The sequence below is a fragment of the Durio zibethinus genome, chromosome 2 (assembly GCF_047325235.1).
Source record: "Durio zibethinus cultivar Kanyao isolate XHJ-2024 chromosome 2, ASM4732523v1, whole genome shotgun sequence".
In the NCBI taxonomy this organism is placed as follows: domain Eukaryota; kingdom Viridiplantae; phylum Streptophyta; class Magnoliopsida; order Malvales; family Malvaceae; genus Durio; species Durio zibethinus.
Window position 1 is genome coordinate 12,180,238 of NC_143163.1, and position 7,277 is coordinate 12,187,514.

The window sequence follows — 7,277 nt, forward strand, 5'->3', positions numbered from 1 at the left end:
TAGGCAGAATTTAAAATAACTCTTTTCACTTAAAATTTAATACGATAATCCTTAAAATGAAATAACAATCTTTATAAAAGATAATTGTTAGTAACTCTCCTACATCTAGACAGATTACTAAGAATCATTTCTTTCGAAATGTTATTTTTATTTTATTTTATAGTATCATAAATTTTTTTTTGAAAAATGTATTATTCCAAGTAGTAAATAAAAATTAAAGACAGAATAATGCAAACAATTACCAATGATAAGACGCTAACATATGTATGCCAGTGAATGTTATGTAGGATGAGATGCAATTTTAAAGTTGAGTTTTAGGTATAATGAGACCACCCCGACTCTCCAACATTTAGGCAGAGCTTAGGTGTGACTGTTTATATTTAAGATCTTAATTTACTATTATACTTTTTATTTATTAATCTTATTATTAATACGAATTAAGAACTCATGTGAAAAAACTTAACGAAGTAAAGTTTCCTAAACACCTCATCATCTATGCGGCATTCGGGAATAAATTACTTCAAATGAGATTTTCATATGTGTCCTTAGGATTTTTAGAATATTTTGAGTAAGGGCTTGAGTAGAGGTTTTAAAGGTTAGGGTTTCAAGATTTTGAAGATTCGGATTTTAGGATTTTGGGTTGAGTTTTGAGGGTTTTAGGGTTTGGTTTTAAGGTTTAGAGGGTCTTAAGGCTTGGATTTAAGGTATGGAAGGTTTAGGATTTTGATTTTAGAGTTTAGAGATTTTAGGATTTTGGTTTTAAAATTTGATGTTTGGGGTTTTGATTTAAGGGTTTGGATTTTAGGAATTTTGTGTTTTGGGGTTTGGATTTAAAGATTATGAGGTTTTAGGGTTTTGAAATTTAAGAATTAGCGTTTAAAGTTTCATTTTGTTAAGAAAAAGTGAACATCTCTAAAAATCCCCAATATCTAGGCGGATTTTCGGAGCAAGTTCAATTTTAGTGATTTTTTAAAATTAATTAAAAATTTCTTATATATTTTTTTTTATGAAAATTTATTAATAATAATTTTCCAACATCTAGGCGAAATTATTTTTAGGATTATGTTTTATTCCCTCCAACATCTAGGCAGGAAAAATAATAAAAATTTATTTATTTATTTATTATTATTATTATTATTATTATTATAGATTATTATTATTATTTAAAGCATTTTTAATTATTTTCTTATTTGTTTTCATTTTTATTATTATTAAAACAATTAAATATTTATCCTAACAAACTTAAAAATTCATCATGCATAAATATAAGAAAAATACTCAAAATAACAAAAAATATATATATATAAAAAAATAAAAAAATTTTTTTTACCTGAACTGGATCGGTCAACAGCGATTCGGTTGGATCAAAAAGGGTTCGATTCGATGTGCGGTTCGGTTGAGCAGGTTGAGGAGCGGTTCGGATCGATCTAGGAAACGGTTCGATCTGGTCTGATAAAATCGATTCAGAGCTGCTGAGGAGCCAGATTATCAGGTCGGTTGCATGGATCTCGGGTCAGGTTCGGGTCCACGCGCGGATCTTGATTTACTAAAACGGCATTGTTTTGACCTTTAGTCCTCTGTATATAACTAAATTTTTTTTTGTTCATTCTTTTCTGTTTTAGAAAAAAAAAGGTTAGAGCTCTAGGAGAGAGCTCCAGAGCTTTTGTTGTCCGGTAGCTGGACCGTCGCGCTGGCCGTCGCTTGGGTCACCGCAAGCGATCGCTGTCGGTGGTTTTCGATCATCGAAAAACGTCACAATTCTTCTAGAAGCTCTTTTCAACATCTTTTTTTTAGATATGGCTTTCTTTTTGTCAGAAATAGCCCTTATCATCGTAGATTGGAGCTCAAAGTTTTTTGAGTTTTTTGTTTTCCTCTTTTTTTTTTTGAAAACTCACATTGACAGTCTCTTTTCTTTGTTGCAAGAACACTTGACGCTAAGGTTCCTCCATACGAGGAGGATTGTGTTATTTTTTTGGTTTTTCTGTTTGGGTGTTGGGGGGTGTTTGTAGTTTTCTGATGGGGGAGTTTGGTGAAAGTGAAAAAGATCTTGGGTTTTTGGGTGTTTATGTTTTTAGCTTCTGTTTGAAAGGATTTTTTCTTTTTTTTTTCTTGAAAAAAATGAGCTGGTGTTTTTAAAGAGCTTTAAAGGAGGGACGGATAGTGGTTGTAGGAGTGGCAGGGGCAGGGTGGCTGTCTGGTCTGGTGTTTGGACAGGGGTGGCAACGACATCGTACCGGCCTTCTGTTTTTTTATCTCTTTTATTATTATTATATTATTAATAATATTTTTAAATATATTTTATTATTATTATTATTAAAATTATTATTGTTATTATATTGAAAATAAAAACAGTAGACTCGGATAAAATCGATGTCTACAACTGCCCCTCTTTGCACATTATTAAGAATCAAGAATAAGGCAAAGAAAAAAATAATGATTTTGTTTGAAAGCAAATCATGGATTTTTTTTAACCACAGGCCAGGTGATAAAAAAAATGATCGAGACGACATCGTGAGCTGAAAAAAAAATCGATTAAGGGAAGACCAAAAGTCGAATAGTAAAGAAAATGATCGGGACGACACTGCGAGTCAAGGAATAACAAGATTAGGATTAAACTTGGATTGAATCACAAGTCAGAAAATAAGGAGATCGAGAATAAACCACGAGTCAGAGGATAACAACAACTGAGATTAAACTATGATTTTGAATTAAAGAGATCGGGATTGAATCGTAAATAAAAGAATAAAGAGACAGGGATTAAATTGTGAGTTAGAAAATGACGTTAACTTGGATTGAATCACAAGTCAAAAAATAAGAAGACCGGGATTAAACCATGAGTCAGGGGATAACAACAACTGAGATTAAACTATGATTTTAAATTAAAGAGATCGGGATTGAATCATGAATCGAAGAATAAAGAAACCAGGATTAAACCGAGAGTCAGAAAATGATGTTAACTTAGATTGAATCACAAGTCAAAAAATAAAAAAATTGAGATTAAACCACGAGTCAGGGGATAATAACAATCGAGATTAAACTGTGATTTTGAATTAAAGAGATCGGGATTGAATCACGAATTGAAGAATAAAGAGACCAGGATTAAATCGCGAGTCAAAAAATGATGTTAACTTGGATTGAATCACAAGTAAAAAAATAAAAAGATCAGGATTAAACCACGAGTCAAGAGATAACAACAATCGAGATTAAACTACGATTTTGAATTAAAGAGATCGAGATTGAACCGTGAATTAGAGAATAAAGAGACCGAGATTAAATTGTGAGTTAGAAAATAATGTTAACTTGGATTGAATCACAAGTCAGAAAATAAGAAAACCATGATTAAACCATGAGTCAGGGGATAATAACAACTGAGATTAAACTGCGATTTTGAATTAAAGAGATCGGGATTCAACCACAAATCAAAGAATAAAGAGACTAAAATTAAACTGTGAGTCAAAAAAATAATGTTAACTTGGATTGAATCACAAGTCAAAAAATAAAAAGACCGAGATTAAATCATAAGTCAGGGGATAACAACAATCGAGATTAAAACTATGATTTTGAATTAAAAAGATCGGGATTGAATCACGAATTAGAGAATAAAGAGACTGGGATTAAATCGCGAGTAAAAAAAATAAAAACGATTGGGATTAAATCGTAAGTCAAAAAATCAAGAATCAATCGAGAACATCGTGAATCAAATTTATGCCCGAAGGTCTTAGGAATCATGTCTGGAGGTCTTACAAAATTGACTTGGACAACACCACAAGTCAAAAAATTAAGAATCGATCGGAATAACACCATGAATTGAATTTATGCTTGAAAGTCTTAGGAATCATGCCTGAAGGTCTTACAGAATCAATGGGACAATACCGTAAGTCAAAAAATAATGAATTGATCGAGATAACACCGTAAATTAAATTTATGCTAGAAGGTCTTAAAAATCATGTCTGGAGGTCTTACAGAATCGACGGGACAACACCGCAAGTTAAAAAATAATGAATTGATCAGGATTATACCGTGAATCGAATTTATGCCCGGAAGTCTTAGAAATCAACATCTTTGGATGCTCCTCTAATAAGAGGTCTGTGAACTTTGAAAATTTAAAAATCTTTTGCCTAGAAATCTTGAAAGTTGTGCCCAAAGGCTTTAGAGATTATGTCCGGAGGTCTTACAAATCTCAAAATCTTTGAATACTTCTCCTAATTAGAGGCAATGAAACTTTTTAAAAATTTGATAATCTTTTGCCCAGGGGTCTCGAAAGTTATGCCTGAAAGTATTAGAGATTATGCCTGGAGGTTTTGCAAATCTCAAAATCTTTGAACATTCCTCTTAATCAAAGGCAATGACACTTTAAAAATGACTTTCGCATGATCAGAGATTTTTGAGACTTTAAAGGTCTTGTTTGAAGAAGGCTCCTCCTAAATAGAGGCTTCAAAATTTTTTTTGAAAAAGGTTCCCCTTAAATAGAGGTGTTGAAATTTTAAAATCCTGTTTTCTTTTCTCTCTCTTTTTTCTTTTATATATATATATATTTTGCTATTAATGTGCAATCATGATACAAATGTCCATTCTCATCAAATGATGCTAATGGAAATGTCGATCCAAATGACAACGCAATAATACGAATGTTTGGTGCAAATACATTTGACTTTTTCACAATGCAATTGATAATGTTATTTTCATGTAAATGCCCCTACAACTACCTTTTCTTAGGATGCAGATGCCAAGATGCAAATGCAAATTCTTCTTATGGTGTGAATGCAAATGTCTTATACAAGTGTCAATGCAAATGATGCAAATACGAATTTTTTTCTTGTGATGCAGATGTATGCGATGCAAATGCAAAGACTCTTCTTGCCTTTTTTTTTTTTGAAAAATTTTTGTTTAAATTGTCATTGTCTCATTTTCACCCAAAAAATGATCTCAGTATTATGTACAAAATGCTCAAATAATCTTGAAAATTTTTAAAAGTGATAAAAAATTACCCTACATAAAGTATATTCTCAATTAATGAAAAATTTAGAACTCAAGACTTTCGAATCTCTTGGAAGTCAATGACTACTATTTGGAAAGGTTATGGATGGGTAGGTAATTGATAATTTAACTCATTTTACTGGTGGGCATATCACATGAAAAGGCTCGACGAAGGTTGAAAGATTTCTCTTGGGCTTACAAAAGAGATAATTTTTTTTAAAACACATTTCTTTTATTGAAAATGTGATACTTCAATGTGAGTCAAAACTAGTCATTACTTTCTAAACAAGATTTGGAAAGAGGACAAGGCTATATATTTTTTTTAAAAAGGTCTTTAATGGGTACTGATATTTCAAAAGGCTTTGCATCGAGATTTTTTATTTTGGATAAAAACTTGGAACTTTAAAATTCATTTTGGGGCCTCAAAAATGACTTTAGCTTTAAATTAATCTCTTGAGGTTTTCACCTTGGAGTTATATTTTTTGTCAATGAAGGATTCAACAAGTATATACAAATTCAAGGACATTGCTCTTTAATTCAAGTGTCCACATTTGATCAAAATGGACTTTTCAAGATGTGTAATGTAGGCTGAGATTAGGGCTTCTGAAAGAATGGATAAATAGGCTCAAAATATATTATTCAAAAATTAGGCCAATGATCCTGAAAAGCATTCTCTGACTTTCTTCTTTTACTTTTTTTTTGAAACATTTAACTTTAATTTTAGCAACTTTATTCATTTTTTTTAATTCTCATTTCAAGGTACATATTTTCTCTTTTTTTTTTTTTGAATTCTAATTGAAGCTTTAAATTCTTATCTCCAAGGTTTCTTTACTCTTCCTTGGAAATGCCTAACTTCATCTTTAGCTATTCACTCCATTGAATTCTTAGGATTCCAATTGAAGCTTTATTCACTTTTTACCCTGAACTTTTATCTTCGAAGGGTATGTTAAATGCTTTCAACACTTGTATTGAAGTTAATCTCTTAAAGGCATACTCATTTTACTCCCAATAAAAAATGATCCTTAGCCAAGGTTCATTTTGGAACGAAAATTTTAATAGGCTCAAATGGGTAATAAATAAATAATTTTATATATGAGAATGATAGAGAAAGATGGCCATTCATCATTACAAATATGATCACTTGATTAGAAAAGCAAATCATCGAAGATGTCTTTTTTATTTTATTTTTATTTGTTTTTATCTTTTTTATCTTTTTGTTTTTTTTTTTTTTACGATGCCCTATCTTCTTTTTTTTACTCAAGGTTCTAATGACGATCAAGTTGAATAGGATCGATCGCATAGTTCAAAAAGGCTCTATGGGCTTCAAAATCTTTATGGCATTTTTTTTTTTTTTGTAAAAGAAAGAGAAAATGTATAAAGGTATGAAACAAATTGTCTTAGGCAAAAATGGATTATTTTTCCTTTCCTCAATATGCCTTAAGACATGAAACAAAGGTTATTTAAGAGAGAAAAAAAATTTAGGTATTTTTTTGTCTATGATCATGGCAAAATTTTGACACACATTAAATTACCAATTGAAAATTTGAAAGAGTATCTGATTTTTGAAATTCAAAACAAACTTTCAAAATTAATCTCTTTTATTTTTTTCTTAAGAAGAGATTATCGGTCTTTTAAGGTATGAACTCAAACTCACATTCCCTGAAAGGTTATGGTTATAAGTCTAATCATTTGAGTGATTAAGGGCATGAAAGTATTTAAAAAGGTGTGGAGATATTTGATTAGCTTTTTCCTAATAGTAATCACTATTTTCCTTAAGAATCCTTCCATCTTTATTGCAAAAGAAAACTTTTTTTTTGATTTTATTATTATTTTTTTGAAATCTTGAAAGTTACTTATGTGGGACTTTTTATTCAAACAAATGCATAAAGAGAAATTTCATAAAAAAAGACCCAAAACATTCAATTCTTTCAAAATAATTTAGATAACTCCTAGAGACACAATGCACATGTCATACATCATAGTAAAAATAAAAATAAAAAAGAAATCATCCTATCTTGATTTTCAAAACTTGACACCTCCCTCTTCATCTCAACTTCTCACATTTGACAATTGCATGGAGTCAACAACTTTCATTGTTCTATTACCTCCAGAGTCAGAATACCATTCTTGATAAGATCTTCAACCTTTTTTTTCAACTGTCTGTATTTTTCAGTTTAGTGGCCAATTACCCTTATATGGTAATCACACTTGCCATTGGGATCATAACTCCTTGCTAATGGATTTGGTATTATTTTTAGAGGAACAAGAGTGAGATATCGACCTTCTATTAGTAAAGGTAA